At 37.8% G+C, this 17,641-nt stretch overlaps 1 pseudogene; it reads right to left on the bottom strand.

The window, feature by feature from the left end:
- Positions 1 to 1,115: 1,115 nt before the first annotated feature.
- On the bottom strand, positions 1,116 to 1,466 carry LOC114704450 (annotated as a pseudogene).
- Positions 1,467 to 17,641: the final 16,175 nt, after the last annotated feature.

Below are 17,641 nucleotides of genomic sequence, written 5' to 3' on the forward strand. Positions count from 1 at the left end.
GTTGTGTCTCTCAGTAAAGCTACGATACAGAGATGCTGCAGCCTATGGGCTTGAGCTACAGTATTGTGAGCTCACGGGGTATAGGCTTGAGTGCAGTATGACAGATTCCTGCCAGTGTACACAGTAGTGACTAAGAGTCAAGCAGCACACTGTGTGGTGAATTTAGCTTTTGCTCATACAAAAAGAAAAAATAAAGAAAAGGTTTGGGGGTTACATGCTGCTGGATGGAAGCATACACCCACTGCCACCCAGAGTTGGCAGAGACCATGGTTTCCCCAGAGCTGGCAGTAAATGTAGCTTCCAATGCCATGTTGGAAAGGTGAGATGGGTGGAGCAGCAGCCAGAGCTGCCATTTCAGTCCTAGTAATGCTGCATTTTAAAGCAATAGATTCACAAGAAGTCAGATTCAGATGAAATATTCTTTAAATGGTTTATAGTGTGTGTAAAAATAAAAGTAGGCTTGGAAGAGAGAGAAAAATGAATATAGACAATTACATAAAGAAATAGAAAGTTTTAAAAAATAAAGTCTTTAAAGAGAAAGTAAAAGTAATATAAAAAATAAACCATGTAAAGATGGAAATTACACAGAGAGTCTGGATTATATTGTCTTTGGGATTTTTATCTGCAGAGAGACATTTGATTGTAAAAGCTGCTGAGTTAAATCAATATGTATATTTTAAAGATATCTTGATTTCAAAATTTATGTCTAAGGATACTTTGCTTTGGAAAAGAGGTTCTGCTTTTGTTTCCACAGAAGATGAGAACCTGTGGATTGCTTCTAAGGCTAATATGTTTTGATCAAGGAAGACCCCCAAGAGGTCTCCAGATGATCCAATATCCAAAATGAGCTCCAAGGCAACTGGCTCAGACAGTGCAGCATTACAGACTACTCCAGTCAAGACTTGACCACAATTTTTAATTTTCTCAGGATCCCCATAAGATTACCAGCACCCAAAACCAACAGAAAGTAGTATGAGAAGCTACACTCAAATTTCCAAATTGTTTATAAACGTTTATTTTTATTTAAAGGGGGTTGATTATAAAGGCAATCTCTTTCTAAAGAAGAAAAGGGGATAATACAGATATGATAGGATGAAAGGTAGATAATTGAATCTAATTTTTTTTCTTGCTTTTGAAAACAGAACATTTATTTTATGACTGACTGAAATTCCTCAAGATGAACTAGATACTGCAACAGCTACCCTCTTGGATTTAGTTGTTGTCCCTTCATGGAATCCCTGTCTGAATCTTTGATAGACAATATTTAGGTGCCTCATCTGCCCAGTCCTGGTAGTATTTTGTCTCTTAGCCTTGGCACTCTAGTTATACTTTCTCTTGTACTTGGCTGGGTAACCACATTTACCACAGGTCAACTTCTGAAGGTGGTAGGCCTTAGAGCCACAGCAGTGGCACAACATGTGCATCTTATTGCAATGCTTTCCAAAGGATGATGGTCCTTTCGTCATCTTGCTTCTGCCACAGAGGCCAAAGAGACTGGAAGAGCTTAATCTACTTTTAAAGAGCAAGTTATTTAAAATGTTTTAAATTGCTATAGACTTTAATTTACTGATACAAATTTAATGTTAATTTTGTTATACTGTATATATATTTCTACTCTTGTTTAAGGTATTATGTTTATGTAACTCATTTAAATGTTAATGGATAATTAAGAAATACAGGTTAATAATTAGTCTTCTGTGTTAGTCAAACACAGTCATGTTGAGTTTTCTAGATATACATAGATATAATTCAATTAGGTAGATAATCTTCAAACACTTCAAAGACCTACAGAATATGACATTTGAAATGCTTTAAAAACGTAGACTTTCTGGACAATGAGACACGTCTATTCTTGGCAGCATTGATTTACTTAAAAGGAAAGATCAGCATCAAAGACATTCCATATGGAGTTTATCTTCTTCTCAACAAAATTAGTCATTTGGGCAAGAAACTGTTCTTACCTGGACTGCTTGACAAAATGTTGTATTGACTGGACATGCAGGACCAATAGAAAGGTAACCACTGAACTTTACAAGGCAAAATGGTCCTTCAGTTTCCTGCTTTGCAGAAGAAACTGCCAGACATTCCACAGGACACAGAGAGAAATGACTGAGAGACTCTAGGCCTATGGGCTAAAAATGGATGCCTCAACATTGCAGAAGAACTTTTAGGTGACTGTCTAGGCAGCCAGCTGTCTCTCTCATTCTAGATTTTTGAAAGTTGCTTACAATGCACTTCCTGTTTACTTAGGAAATATTATATCCTTCTGAGGTCTTTGATGTATTTAAAGACTAGATAGTTATGATTCTCCCTGGTTATGATAAAAGATAAATTAGATATGAAACCTTAGACTCACAAATATAGGATAGATAGGATATCTTCTTTAATTTTACAAAATACAAATAGACTAGATACTGTAATTGTAATTCTTGCTTGTTACAGATAATTTTACTATGTTGAAGTTAAAACCTTCCTTTTAAATGGAAAACAAAGGGGAAATGATTGGGGAATATCTTTCTGTATGCTGTGAAAATATGTTGCTCTGATTGGTAAAGCTGTTTGGCCAATGGAGAGACAGAACAGAATTAGGCAGGACATTCTATCTAGAGAGGAGGAAGGAGAAAGGCAGAACAGAGGAGACATTGCCAGCAACTGCCATGAGAAGCAAGATGTAACGATATCAGTAAGCCAGGAGCCACATGGCAAAGTATAGATTTATAAAAATGGGTTAATTTAAGATATAAGAATTAGATAGCAATAACCCTGCCATGGCCATAGTTTAAAAATAATATTAACTTGTGTGTGTTTATTTGGGTCCAAGCAGCTGTGGGACTGGTGGGTGAAAGAGATTTGTCCTGACCATGGGCCAGGTGGGACACAGAAAAACTTTCAGCTACAGTGATCTCCATATTCCTTATATCAACATATTTAACAACTATGTGGATTTGCTATAACAACAAAATCATGAGAACAACCATGGCTGCTGCCTCATACCTGGACTGGTAGAAGGTAGGTAATAGGGTAATAGGCACACCATATCCCCATGTTTTGTTGATGGTGCTGGGGAAGAGAGAATTTGGAAATGTGATAATTCTAATTCCATAGGTATACATGTAATCTAATCATTACATACATAATACATAAATTATAAATATTGCAAAATGTTAGGAAAGCCAAAATTATTGATGCAAGAACAGAAGAGGATTCCTAGAAGACACAATATCATCTGAACATAAATGGATAATTAATAATCTTGGCCAGACTTACTAAGCAAGGAAATGATAGCACAAGGAAAGGCATCACATTCAGATGAAAGAGCATATATAGAATATTTGGACAATTGGAATAAATGTGGGAAAGGTCAATTGGAATCCATGCTGAGAAAGCAGATCTCATTTGTATGGCATTGTCTAAGCATTGACCAGCCTTGGCACCCATAGACTCTGAGAAGCATTGGACTCAAGCAATGCAGGCTCCCCTAACAGTCAGCTATTGATGGGGAAGAGGCTCATGGAGCCCTACCATTTACAGTTGAACTATTGACAACTAACAGATTCTAGGAGTGAGAGAGACATAGTGTCCAGTTGTGTAACTGCTAGTGAACCCACAAGCTCTAATGGATAGTTCCAAACTCAGGGTCAACAATTTGTCCTGGTTACACTCTATGGGACACAAAACAAACAAACAAACAAATACCTGTAATGAACATGGGGAAGAGATTTGTGATGAAGCCGGGGGACACATAGTTGTGCGAGAGAAGTAAGTTCAAAGAAAGTGAGCAAAATGCACTCTATACTTATATGAAGGTTTCAAAAAGAAATTTTATTAATAAATTTCAAAACACTCAACACCTATTTCTCAATTTTAGACTTTGTCTTATAAGCAACAAGTGGTATTAGAAGTTCTTAGTAGTGAATGGTCATGTTTCATCTTTGAAAAGAACTTTATAAATCGCCATATACTTCACTTAGTGAAATATAGATCATGTTATTCTTGATCACAAATCAAACTGACGTTCAGGCAAGCCCATGGAACCTGTGCAGAACAAACTGACTCTTCAATTCTTTAAAATATATTGTTATTATATTGTATTTATTTGTATGCATATGAGGATATCCTACAAATTATATACTACTTCTAATTTTAATTTTTCTTACACAATTCTTTATTGACTCTTTGGAAATTTCACATTATGTGCCCCAGTTCTGCTAACCTCCCAGTCCCTCTGTATCCATTTCACATCCTTGCAGCATGTCACCTAAAGTTTATTAAAAACAAAACAAAACAAAAAGTCAAAAAGCACACCTAGCTCCTCCATATTTCCAACACCACTTCACTCATCCTAGTGGCATCAGGAGCTGTAGTGTGTCACTTAGTATACACTTTTGTCAAATCAGCCCACCCATGAAATATTTCATTGGTCTGATTCAAGGCCTTTAGGACACTATAATCACTGGACTCTCATTGAAACTCCTCTCAGATATCACATCCCCAAGTCATGGAGATCTCACAGCTATAATACTGCAAGACCAATCCCTTCGTGCACTCCAGCAAGTCATAGATGAGGTAGATGTTAGGGTGGACCAATCCAAAGCCCTGGATATGAGTCTGGGTGATAGCTGAGTTGGTTGGTCCAGGCCACTGGGATTTCCCCCTCAGGCAAGAGGCAAAGCCAACTCCCCTAGGACCATGCCATTGGGACCAACTCTCTCATACTTGTGGTGAGATGTGGGGCCATTTCTCCTGAGTGAGATGGTCAGCTCTGCTGGGGAGAGGCAGCTCTCCTACTGCAGTGTCCAGCTATCACTGGACCAATGAGGGGCAGGGATGGCTCAGCATGGCCCTCGGATTTAAATAGAAATGGTTCCTATGACCCCCTGTGATAACATGATCCATGGACATCAGCCCATACCCTGGCTGTTATTGGACCACAGACCCATACATGGCCCATGGCAATCACCCAGGCCCAGGCAACACCATGCCTCTGTGTGGCTGTACAGGCTACCCATATCAACATGATCCTGATGGCAGCATGCCCTCAGACACCAATTTGGCCAGAGGTTGCAGTCTAGACCCCAGTGTCCATGTGGCCTTTGGTGGTATCATGGATCAGACATGATCCTCCTTGGCAACATCCCCCAAGTGGCAATGCAGGCCACTCAGATTGGTGTGGACCCCATGGCAGTGAGGCTTTCAGGCACCAACATGGCCCCAGATGGTAGCCCACACCTGGCATTGGCATTGCTTTTGATAGTTGGTTGTATTGGGGCCATGGACCCAGATATGCTCCTTGGCAGCAGCCCTGGCCCAGATGACACCATGGCCTGAATGACAGCATGGTCCTTGGACAACAACATAACCACAGGATGAGGCCTAGCTGTACAAATCCATGTGACCTTTGGTGGTACTACAGGCCACAGACATCAGAGCCCCCCGACTATGGCAGGACCACAGACCCAGACATGGCCCCTAGCAGCAGCTCAGTCTCAGATGTCATCATGGCCCGTGTAGCAGAGTGGCCCTTGGCCACCAACATGGTCCCAGGTGGCTGTCCAGAACCCCGTCATCAGCATGGCCTTCAATGGTATCAGGAGCCATGGACATCAACTCACACTCTGGCTATAGTAGGGCCACAGACTCAGACATGGCCCTCAGCAGTAGCCCTGGCCAAGTTGACACCATGGCCCCAGGTGGCAGCAGGGGCCACATAGATTGGCATGGTCCTGGTAGCAATGTGGCCTACAGGTTTTGATCTAGACCCCAGTGGGCATCTCTGTAGCCTCTGGAAGCACCAGAGCGGGTCAACATCAACATAGACTCCAGATGTGGTAGGACCATGGACTCAGACATGCCCTTGGCAGCAGCCCTGGTGCAGACAACACCATGGCCCCAGTGATAAAACCCCCTTAGTACAACAACATGGCCAGATGCCATGCAACTCAGGTGGGCAAAAGACACTCATGGGGTAGCCTGGGTCCTCATGGGCTATCCTGTCTGTAGCATTCACATGCCCACTGGCTTCTTGTGGGACCAAGCAGGTGGATGCCAACATGATGAGAAAGTATATGGTGGTGAAATGGGAGAGAAAGAGAGGCAGAATGGTTCGTATGCTGTGGTAAGAGGCAGTTCTGAAAAAGGGAGGGCTGTGAGGAATGGGCAGATGTTGGTGGCTTGCTTGCCCCCCCACACACACTGAGAACATCCAGGCATGGGCTATTGCCTATGGCCATGTCAAGGTCTGTGATGATGTCCATGACTCATGTTGCTACCAATTTTCATTTTATAGATGCATATACAAATTATTTTCTCCTCTTTAAAGAATCCATACTTTTTAATTTTTAATTAAAATATGATATTCTTTTCCCCTTTGCCCCTTTTCTCCTTTCAGCCCCTCCCATCGCCCTGCCCCCTTTCAAATGCATGATCTTTTATTCTTTGATTGTTATTGTTACATGTATAAAAACATAAATATATAATATAACATGCTCAGTCTACTTGGTGTGCTTGTACATAAGTATTACAATCTTTTAATAGACTCTTTAATAAATATCTAGTGAAATCTATTTTTTAATACCATATTTAATTTAAAGCAATATTCCTGCTCTACATGGGCACTTACTTGTGATTACAAATACCTTTTTTGTTTTATATCCACACCGGTCTTTTGACTTAATGGAGGCCCACTCTTTTCTGAAGGGAACGGAGTGGATCTCAAAGAGATGGGAGATGGGGAAGCGGGCTGGAAAGAATGAAGGGAGGGGAAACTGCAGTTGAGGTGTATTATATGAGAAGAATATAAAAAAACATAATGGAAACAAACAAACAAACAAGATGTGATACTCCACATCCAGGTCCCCACAGTCCAGCAGCCTTTTATAAAATAATCACACAGAGACTTAATATTATTTATAAATGTTCAGGCATTATCTCAGGCTTATTACTGACTAGGTCCTACACTTGAATTAACCCATAATTTTTATTTATGTTTAGCCACATGGCTTAGTACCTTTTCTCAGTCTGTCTTGTCATCTTGCTTCCTCTGTGTCTGGTTGATGACCCCTGACTCTGCTCTTCCTCTTCCAAACATTCCTTAGTCTGTTCGCTCCACCTATACTTCTTACCTGGCTACTAGCCAATCAGTGTTTTATTAAACCAGTGTACAAAAGTATTATTCCACAGCATTTCCCCTTTTCTGTCTAAACAAAGAGGAAAATTTTAACTTTAAAGTAGTAAAATTACATATAATAAAACAGTTATTAAGCAAGAATTACAGTTATAATATCTAGTCTATTTGTATTTGACAAAATTAAAGAAAGTATTTTACCTATCCTATGTTTATGAGTCTAAATTTTCATATCTAATTTATCTTCTATCTTAACCAACTACATCAAAGACACCAGGAGGATATAATATTACCTAAGAAAACATGAAGAGCATTGTAAGAAACTTCCAAAAAATCTAGAATGGCAGAGACAGCTGGGCAGGTACCCAAAGTTCTTCTGCAATGTTGGGGTATCTTTCTTCAGCCTATAGGCATAGAGTTTCTCAGTCACTTTTCTCTGAGTCCTGTAGAATGTCTGGTAGTTTCTTCTGCAAAGCAGGAATCTGAAGGACCATCTTGCCTTGGAAAGTTCAGTGGCCACCTTCCTATGGCTCCTGCATGTCTAGTTCATATAACACATTGTCAATCAGTAGACACAAGGGCACTTTTTTAACCAGTGGCTAACTTTTGTGACAAAAAAGCAAACTCTATAATAAATTTATTTAATGCCCATCATTCTCCTAGAAGTAATTGGTGCTGCCAGGAGCAGACGTGTGTCATTGTCCGGAAAAGTCTAAGTTTTTAAAACATTTTAAATGCCATATTCTGTAGGTCTTTGAAATGTTTGAAGATTACATACCTAATTGAATTATATCTATGTATACTTAGAAAACTTAACTAACATGACTGTAAGTTTGACTATCATTGATGACTAATTATTAATCTGCATTTCTTATTTATACATTATAATTTCAATGAGCTGCACAAACATAATACCTTAAACAAGAGTATAAATATACATACAGTATAACAAAATTAGCTTTAAATTTGTATTAATAAACTAAAATCCATAGCAATATAAAATATTTTAAGCAAGTTGTTTTTCTTTAAAAATAGATTCAATAATCTATCCTTTTATTCCATCATATCTATATCCTATATTTCTATATTTTTCCCCTTCCTTTTTTAGAAAGAGAATGACTATGACCAATAATTTGTAACCAACAGCCTAAATAAAGACAAACATCTATAATCTATTTTTTGGGAATGTGGGTGTAGTTTTCTAGGCTACTTCCTGATGATTGTGAGCACTGATATTCTTATGGAGATTGTGAGAAAATTCGAGATAATGGTCAAGTCCTGGGAAGACTGGCTATAACCTTTGTTGATTTGTACCATCTATTAAGGTTCAGGAGGTCTGGCTTGATCAAATCTGATCCACCTTAACCTGGAAGCAATTCACAGGTTTTCATCTTCTGTGGAAACAAAAATAGAACCCCTTATCCTTAGACATCAATTTTGAAGTCAAGATACCTTTAAATTATAAATATTGGTTTAAATGACTAGCCTTTACAATCAAATGTCTTTCTGCAATTAAAAATCCCAAAGACGCCGGGCGGTGGTGGTACACGCCTTTAATCCCAGCACTCAGGAGGCAGAGCCAGGCGGATCTCTGTGAGTTCGAGGCCAGCCTGGGCTACCAAGTGAGCTCCAGGAAAGGCGCAAAGCTACACAGAGAAACCCTGTCTCGAAAAACAAAAAACAAAAAACAACAAAACAAAAAAAAAAAAATCCCAAAGACAATATAATCTAGACTCTGTGTGTGATTTCCATCTTTACATGGCTTATTATTTTTATATTACTTTTACTTTCTCTTTAAAGACTTTTTTAAAAAAAAAACTATTTCTTTATATAACTACATATACTCCTTTTCCTCTCTCTTCTAAGCCTATGTACATTTTTACACCCATTGTAAACTGCTTAGGGTTTATGCCATCTGAATCTATCTTACTGTGACTTTATTGCTTTAAACTTCAGGGTGGCTAGTACTGAAATTGCAGCTTTGGCTGCTGACTCTGCCCATCTCAGTTTCCCAACATGGTATAACAATGTTTACCGCCAGCTATGAGGGAACCAGCTATGAGGGAACCATGCTCATCACTGATTCTATGAAGCAGTGAGTCTATGCTTCCATCCAGCAGCGTGAAGCCCAAAAACCTTTCCCCCTTGCCCCAGTACTAGCAAAAGCTAAATCTGCCATGCATGGCTGCAGAGGTCACTGTGTACCACAGCAGGAATCTGCCATGGAGCTTAGCTCACAGGGGCTGGTGGACTGCTCCATCTCACAGGCAGCTGTTAGGAGGCAAGTTTGTACTGCTGCTGGCATGAAACTGTGAGACTAAGAAGCCCAGTGTGGCTCTGTTTCTATGCATTCAGAATCTTTTAAGTTTTCTTAGGTCTATATGGCTCATTGCACAATGGGGAGCACCAAATGTAGTTGGAAGTTTCTCTAGTCCCACCACACACCCATAGTCCTGCAGTGTTTTTATAAAATAATCACATAGAGGCTTAATATTATTGATAAATGCTCAGGCATTAGCTCAGGCTTATTACTGACTAGGTCCAACACTTGAATTAACCCATAATTCTTATTTATGTTTAGCCATGTGGCCTGTAACTTTTCTCAGTTCTGCCTTGTCATCTTGCTTCCTCTGTGTCTGGCTGATGACTCCTGACTCTGCTTTTTATCTTCCCAGCATTCCTTTACTCTAGTCTCCCTACCTATACCTGGCTATGACCAATCAGTGTTTTATTAAACCAGTGTACAAAAGCATTATCTCACAATGATTTTCTCTTCTTTTTATATGTATACCCCAATTCTACCCAGGCACCTCTAACAGGTCAGCATTCCTCTCATTATCTGTATAGATTGTAAAGTTTTTATATGGCTTTTTTCAGCTTCAACATAAGAAGTGACTTGTTCCTCACCAAGATACATTGGTTGAAAAATCCTTGAACATAGAGGAACATTTCAAGTGTGTGGAACATGACAACAGAGTAACAGGGCACATTGTCCAGAAAACTATCTTATTGTTTTAGCAGTGTTCATCTTATCTGCCTCCCTAGCTTGGGACTGCCACGCTTTTTCCCTCCCTTGTAAGTTCAACCATTGCTGGGAGCTCTAGCCTCATACTTCCTGCCCAACAAATTCTTATTTACTCCAGTAATATTCATTTTGTAAAGGGGGGTGTGTGGTTTTAATATGTAAAATTTGAAGATCTTGACCCTGAAATCAGGAACATCTGCAGATAACCATGTCATTTTGCCATGAAGAAACTCTGAACATGGCAAAACATTTTGAAATGTGTACAAGTATGACATTTTAGGACTATCTTCTTTATTCTTATAATTTCTCAGGGCCTGACTTCTTCCAAGTCAGTAGGGAGGCTCGTGTCTTGAAAACATTTGGACAATCTTCTATTAGGCAATGGTTACTTACATGGAAAATCTTTTTAAAAGTTAACAGTTTACGCAATAAGGTACAGTGTCTTGAAGTAAAGATAGCCCTCTTCTTTTGCTTTCTTTTCAGCTCATTGGTGAAAAAAATCTAAGACCTGGTTCTGAGTCTATTAGACAAAAGACTTTGGTCTAGTCCCATTATATTCCCAACACTCAGAGTTCCTTAAAATAACATGGACATTATGATTTATTAGGTTGTCGGATGTGATGGGTCTGTTTCTTTTGCTTACTCTTCATTCTGACATTCTTTGTCTTGAACTAGTCAATGCCTTTTCTAGAATAATGATTCTCAAACTTAAGCATAGGTAAGAATTATGTGAAGTACTATTAAAAGGGATTTGTGGAAATCTCCAAATTTCTGGTTTTTTTTTTCTTTTAGTTCTTGGATATGGTTTGAGATTTTGTGTTTAGATAGTATATTCCAGGATTTTCTAGGGTTATTCATCTGGAAAATATATTTTGATGATAACTGTAGGAAATTTAGTCTCTGACAATGCAAGGAGTTCAAAAGCTAATTTCTGTCTAGACTTTAAGAGTAGGGAACTGAATTGTCTAATTATTTTTGTTTATTCTCATGACTTGAAAATAAAGGGTTACTAGAGAGTCCAGAAGACCCACATAATGCCTATAACATTCACTTTCACACTTTACTGTAAAACATTTCTTTCTGCTTGGAATGCTTGGCATGTGGAATATAGACCTGAAACCACAATGAATTGTTGTCTTAACTTTTACTATGAAGATATGAATAAATATCTATTCATTCTACATTGGGTACTGAAGACATCAAAATGAGGATGCCTATTAAATCTATCTCAATGAACCAATGAATTTATTGGGCTTACAATGCATGAGTGTGGAACTTGTGTAGTGACCCCAAACACTACATCACTATAAAGTACAACATAGATTATTTCATGGAGTCTGCATAATATAGTGACATTTTCAGTTAACCTTTTGCTTCCTTTATACTCTAGCATAATTCAAGGTAACTTACAGCTTGGACACTGTTGGGGGCACAAAAGGGAATAAACACTGGAATCCCACATAAGAGTCTTATTATTTTCTCTCCTTATTCCTATTACTATGGAGTGTTAGGAACTCTCTTGTAATTACTATATTCCTAGTTATCACTATATTGGTTTGCTCATTTAGTTGCCATGACTACCAGGCCAAAGTTATTTCTATTTCAAGATGGCCTATGTTACCAATAGAAAAAAGCTATCCTACTGCAAAGGTCACCATTCATTGCATCAGCTGAGGACATCAGCAATGAGATGTACAAACAGGGTTTCTAAAACTCTTCATTGATATTTCGAGTCCTTCTCTTTCTTTACTAGATAGAAACATTATGATGAGTTGGTAATACAGTTTCTTTATGAATTAGTCAGTCAGACAGAACAAGCATGGTAATTAGAAAAGAAGTAAGGTTGGCTGTGTTTCTACTATCAGTTTCTCTCTGTAATTACTCATTTATATTATATAATTTCACCCACAAAATGACCCTAGGAGGCAAATGAGAATATTGAATCAAAAAATCTTGCTTAAGGTTACCCAGTAGAGAAAGGCAAAAGGATGTAATTTAATCAGGCTGATTTCAGAAGCTATATACCTGTGTGAGGAGAATAGGAGGAAGGTGTGTCAAAATAAACACATGGAAGAAGATAGTTGGTATATTGACTGGTAACCCTTTCATGGCCAGGGCTATATATAACAGACAAAGCATGTGAAAAAAGATCCTTTGACCTCTGATTCTAGTAGAAGATGGGTATTATGTAAATGAACTATCAAGGGTCCTGACTATGGGGACCTAGAGCATTTTAGCCTCAGCTCTGTCTTGACTCCCAAGCCCACTTCCATTCTCCAGAGTACCTTTGTTTTTTTTTTTTTTTGTTTTTTTTTTTTTTTTTTTTTTTTTTTTTTTTTTTTTTAATATATGGTCTCTATTTCAGTCACTGGAACACAAGAACCTCAGACTTTCAGAAGATATCGTCTGGACTCAGATCCACAGCTATAAAATCTGAGTTGGAAAAGGTTGACTTTCCAATGAAATGAGGCCACATCATCATGAGGATATGAAGATAGTGCTTGATTTCTGTGCTTATAAAAATGATGAGGCCTCTTGGTGAAGCAAGAAAATATAAATCCAATTTAGCTTTGTCTCCAATGATTGAGTCTCCATAAGCTCACTTTAAAGTATAAGAGAAATGTTTGAGCCATTTTCTAAATGTTTAGAAGCAGCTACTCAGACTACTCAGGCCTGCCTTAAATATTCTTTGGCACTACCTCTATGGATCCTTGATCTTCTGAAATGATGCCCAAATTGTCACCTGCTTTAACCCCAAATATCCCTTTAACAGTCCACCTGTCCAAATCATTCGTTTATATTGAAAACTTACCAAATCTGTGGTCTTCTCTATTTATCTAGTCAGAATCCCCAGTTACTCTCTAAAAGCCTATGCCTAAATTAGAATTTTATTAATGCTACGCAACCAGTAAGTATTGCATAGTGCCTGAGTATTGCCATCTTAAAAATGTTTATTAAACACAGGAACTGTTTTCTTGCCTTTAAAAGATGGTTTCCAGGACTATTCATTGTGTTCCATGATTCCCTTGTGTTCTTCCACTGTTCTGCTCTTAATTTCCATTCATTTGTATTTGTCCCAAAGTAAAACGTCATGCTTTTATCCTCTTTCATATACATTGTACATGGTAGGATTTGATCTGGGACTGTGTGGTTAATCATTCTTTGTTACATTTTATAATTATTTAACTAACTGGGCTGGTTAAGTTTTTGTCGACTTTACAGGCGCTAGTGTCATCTGGGAAGAGGAAACTTTAACTGAGATAATGCCTCCCGAAGATTGACTTGTAAACAAGCCTGTGGGACCCTTCTTCCCAAAGTTGATTTGGGTCATGGTGATTATTTTAAAAATATATATTAACCCTCTGTCTTGAATTCCTATGTCTAGTCTCACATCATACACTTAGACTATGTACCACCTGACTGTCATGCTGTATTTTTAAATACAAAGAGTCTATTAGACTATCAACTAAAAACCTGCTGTGGGTTCAGGCTCTTGTCATAACATGTAAAGGCCTTCTCAGATTGTTCTGAAACTGCAATTCTAGCTCTGTACCCTTGTAGCCACCTCCCAAGGATACATCACATGAGGACTATTCCATTCCTGATCCATCTGGTTAGATCTTTCTTTCTTGGATTCAGTTTTAGAAACTTTGCTAAGAATTCTTCCTTAACATTTGCTCATCCAAACTTTATCCATCCTTCAAGCGCCAGCCAAAAACTTCCCTTTTCTATAACAGATTCTCAGATTTCCTTGGCTGAATATGATATACATGTCCTCTGGCCTTCCATGGTGCTTTTATTGCTCTTATCATCCAGCTTTTAGCCCTGTGTCTATTATTGTCTCTATTATTTGTAGATTGAAATCTTATCCCCCCACTAGTCTATAAAATCTCTGAGTGCACCGTTCCTTTGCCATTCTTCACTGTGTTCCACATTGAACTTAGCATAGCCACATTCACATATTTGAAACTCAAATATATAATAAACGAATAATGCAAAATGGATATGAGATGGGATCCTAACCCACAATGTTCATTCTATTAGTCTTCCATATTTATTTAAGTCTTACAATACAAGATTGATGGCAGTACATGGACATAAATTAATATAATGGGGATGTGTCATTAGACCATACTTAATGAGAAATATCTCCAATAATATGGTCAATGACTAGATAGCCTTGGTCACTCAAAATCCCAGCCTGAAGTCCTCTACCCATAGCACTGTTTTAATGTAATGTTATAATATAAAATTCATATATATCTCAAGTATTATAAAATATAAATATTTAATTTAATGTAAATAGACCCCCCAAAGGATTAAGTAAAATTCTACCCAGGGCACTTATGTGTAATAGATATGTCCTATCCCTCTGACTACCCTATGACTCTCCATCATAGATGAGAATCTATGAGTACAGCATTAAAAGACCGGAGTGGTTAGTACATCTGCATGAATTAATGATTCATCATTTTTTAATTGAAGCTAATGGTAAACCAATATGAGAAATGAGAAACTTAATAGAAGCCACAACTAGTATTATGTTTCCTTTAGTGAAAAAGTAAAATAGGTCTTGGGGAGGCAGAGAGAATGCTCTTGTCACTTGAAACTAACCAAGTTGTACTCAGAATAAGAGCAGAGGAAGGAGTCTGATCTGGTAAACAGTTTTCAGGATGCTGTCCAGCTTTGACCCCCTCTATTTCCATAAAAATGGGATACATGATCTGAAGAGGTCATCAATTAATTTTCTTATTGGAAGTTGAGCTAGCTTAACAGAGCCTGGGGCCTGTCAGCACAAGATTGTTAATGAATATGTTTCCTGTAGATAATTATAGGAAGGGGAATATTGAAAGCACTTAAAACATTTCATTCTTTTTAATTCATTAATTATATTGCAATTATCCTGTGCTCAGAAACTGTTCAGGAGGCTGAATTCCAACTATTCCTGTGAGACTTCATGGGCAGAAATGAGGGCTGAGGGCTTGGAGAGAGGGGGCCTGAAGAGGAAACCTCAGAAAAGGTTAACTATGCAGATACAAGAAGCTAATTGGAAAGCTCTTAAACAAAATCCAGGTTAATAAGAGTTGAAAAGAACAACACATCTTTTTCATAATGATTATTGCAATTATCACCAGTTTTCCAAACCCACATCAAAACTGTTTACATTTTGACAGACTCATCATAGGTAACATGACTGTTTCTACAAACACCTGGCCTTGACCTTGAACTAGGGTATTCAGAACATTTAGAAATAGGTTTATCTTTTGGATGATTGTAGAATGATGGGGACACAGTTAGGAAGGCTGAATCCTGCTGTCATATCCTAGAATTAGAGGGTTATTTTATTCTTGTATCAACATTCTGTACGTGTCATAGAGAATTGTAAGTAAACTGAATCAGTGAAACCCCCATCATAGGATGGTGGAATGAGAGTAACAATTATACAGATGAAGTCCCTGCCCTCATATAACTGCCTATGGGAAATATTGTAAAGGAGGCAGGCAAGCAAGATACAGATAATGTTATAAGTTCAAGGAACATGGGAGTTTGGAATATGATCATGAAGAGGGGTAATCAGAAGGTTACCAGTGTGTTCTCTGTGTTATACATATGCCATATCAATATCAATGCCCCAAATTTCCACACTTTTAGACTTAATCATCATGGCTCCCAGGACATTCAAGAGATGGTTTCTTCCCTAGTAATATCATTAAGGAAATTTTGAGAGTGAAAGAACAATGATGAGGAACTTGCCCTCACTTATAATGGGAGCAGCAGCCTAATGTTCTTCAATTGGTCCACTAATCATCCATACTCTATTCTGTTCTTTCTCTATTTATTGAATCCTTCTTTTTTCCCAAGGCGAACTGCTAACTGCCCTGCCATCCATAGTTAGTGTTACTTTTGACTGCAAGACACCACATCAGGAGATCTGAGTATACATAATGTTTGAATGAATGATTCTGCTCTTCTGTAGCTGAGGGCAAAGAAAAGACAGTGTGTTGTATGAAAGACTGACTGCACAGGAGACATCTAGCAGTCTTTACTTGAAGTACAGGATGTCTACAGAGACAGAGTTCTTGACATCTGAAATTAGATGCTAAGCTACTAGTTTAAGATAACACATGTGTTTCTCGCTGACTCCATCATATGGACTAGCTCATGTGACATGATGGAAAGTAATATACTACATGCATGAGAGATAAACCAATGTAGTTGCCTTAGTTAAGGGCCCTAATGTGTTAGAAAGGCTGTCCAATGTCAACAAAAACACTTGTAGAAAATTGTCAGAAACTAAGAGAAACTCAAATATACCTACCTATTCTAAACTATTAAATTGTAAAATTATGGGGTTAAAAATATCTACTGAGTATTATGTTTTGGACAGATTATTATGGAGCAATAGCTAACAAATAAAATATTAGCCTATTTACAGATTACTTCAATTTTAAATGGGTTCCAGGTCACACTATTTTAAATGGGTTCCAGGTCACCTAGAGTATAATAGTGAGTAATACACAGTCTTTTTTTCCTATTTATAAATATTACAAGATAATGCCTCATAAAAGTAACTAAACAACTGAAGATGAGATTTTAATTGTTCACTTATGAAGTACTAATAGAATATCTGTCTTTAGGCTTCACAAAACACTATGGAATATCTGAGATATATATTAAATTTTCAAATTAATATATTCATTTTAAGCAAATATCCTTAGTTTTTAACCTGTTCTAAAGGGATAAGTGCACTAGAAAAAATTCAAAAACTACTAATGATAATGTTCATTTAAACATGTTTATAGTTCCCCATATTGTATGTGGGAATCCATTTCATACAATGTCAGCCAGTTAAGAAAATGTTTTTGGCATGAGCTTCTTCCAGGGTCACCAAGGTTTGTGTGTTGGAAGATCAGAGCACTATGCTATCTTTAAAAACACTTCCAATAGATAATATTATCACTTTCTTGTTGTACAGAGCAGAACCTCTGCATGACCCAAAGGACATTTTCTTTGAAAAATGACTGCCTTATCTCTGTCCTTATTTTACTCACATCTACTCCAAGGCTGGTAAATCTTTTCCCCAGGGTAACAATGCAAGTCATACACTTCTGGCCACAAATGCCTCTCACTTTAGCCAACAACGTGAAATATCTATACCACATGTTCTTATTTGAGGATTTTGTTGTGATGTGTCTAAGATTTAGACTTGTATTAAGCCTTCTCATGATATCTGATGCCTGTGGAGGCAGTCTAATAAACAGACTCATTCTCTTCTAAGAATTACTGAGGTTTCTTTTCATGATTAAATAGAATGATAGAATCAAGATGAAAAGTAGAAAGTGTTGTGAGTAACTAGCAGCATAGCTTACTCTAAGTTTTTTAATGATCTTGTGTATTCCTGTAACTAAAACCAATATCTCTTTGGCCTGAGGCTTCTTCATTGTAAAATTGAAATACTAACTGTCATCCTGGCTTTATCACAGATACAGCAC

This window comes from Peromyscus leucopus, chromosome 2, assembly GCF_004664715.2.
Source record: "Peromyscus leucopus breed LL Stock chromosome 2, UCI_PerLeu_2.1, whole genome shotgun sequence".
NCBI classification, from domain to species: Eukaryota; Metazoa; Chordata; class Mammalia; order Rodentia; family Cricetidae; genus Peromyscus; species Peromyscus leucopus.